Source organism: Aplysia californica, unplaced genomic scaffold (genome assembly GCF_000002075.1).
Source record: "Aplysia californica isolate F4 #8 unplaced genomic scaffold, AplCal3.0 scaffold00010, whole genome shotgun sequence".
Classification (NCBI taxonomy): domain Eukaryota; kingdom Metazoa; phylum Mollusca; class Gastropoda; order Aplysiida; family Aplysiidae; genus Aplysia; species Aplysia californica.
This window is the reverse complement of record NW_004797280.1, coordinates 2,218,083-2,219,487: the sequence shown is the minus strand read 5'-3', so window position 1 is coordinate 2,219,487 and position 1,405 is coordinate 2,218,083.

Below are 1,405 nucleotides of genomic sequence, written 5' to 3'. Positions count from 1 at the left end.
CTCTCTCTCTCTCTCTCTCTCTCTCTCTCTCCGAAAAATTTTCTTCTCTAAAATTGTCTCCTTTCGCCCACTTTCCAGCTCTCTATCAATGTTCTGTCGTCTGCTTTCGTCTCCACTTTTTGGCCCCACCCCTCACCTCCTTTGCCCCCTCCTCTGGGCTCCTGACAATTTTTGCAGCCTTCCTACTGCTACTCCTTGACTCATTCTTACTGCTGTCTTTCAGCTGCACCCCTGATCTTCTGGTAGGAAACGTCTACCTACACCTAGCCTTCTCGGACAAGGGCGAAAAATCTTGGAATTCCCGTGAGCAAGTTGCGCACGTTAAAGATCCCTTGGTGGTCTAAAATCGATAAGCGTAGGCTGGGCAAAAATCAAAATTTCCTACCAACTGAAAAATGTAATGTGTCCCGCGCGATCATATGACCTTATGGAGTTGCGAGCGCCGTAAAACACTTGCAAAAAAACAACAACAACAACATATTATGTGTGTATAAGATAAATATATCTATATATAAATATAATTTGTTATATATATAAACTGCGGCTTCCAAATTCTGCATCATCTGACACATAATTTCATCTATGTTAACCCGAGATGTCTTAATTCAAGATTGACATTTAAAAATCAGGATTGGCAAAATTGTGCGAAATCAAAGAAACGTTGTGTTCGTACGTGTATTGAGGTTCATCAACTTTGGTGGTCAAGACTGATAGAATGTCCATGTTTTGAATATCAAATGAAAAGAAAAAATCATTGCCACAGCAATGATCAGCTTCATCTGATGATATTTTCAAACAGGTTGCAAAACAGAGCAGTTTCAAATACCATGCTAAATCTGGACTTGACATTACATGTGTTCATTGGTAAAATTTTGTTTTTGTTCAGGAACTGTTGGTTTCGTGTAGAGCACGAAACCTTTTTGTGCATGGATTATGTTAGATTTTGGAAATAATAAGTTAGAACAGAGACCATGAAACTGCTATGATTTGGGGTTGTCTGGGGAGGAGTGAACAAAGCCGTCCTCGTGAGAATCACTGGATGGCTTGATTTAGTGGACTACAACATCGCGCAGGTGCTAGAACGTCATATTGTCGTACCCCTATTTTCGTCACGGTGTCATTCAAGTAGACATCTCCATGCATAGCATGCTAGCAAAGCACTATCTCACAGGATCAATGCCACTAGACAACTCGCTGGCTGCTTGATGATCTTTCCCACACACGTGTCTTCGAAGTTGGGCTTTTTCTCGATTTCCTTCTGGCTCAAAGCTGATTGTTTGGCAATTTTTAAAAAATCGGATTGGAATTCTAAAGTCACCTGTTTTTTAAATGTCGGTGTATTACGCCCATATTGACACAATTAAATAGGGGCCGTTCAAATATAATCCTACGCCTGGGAGGGGGG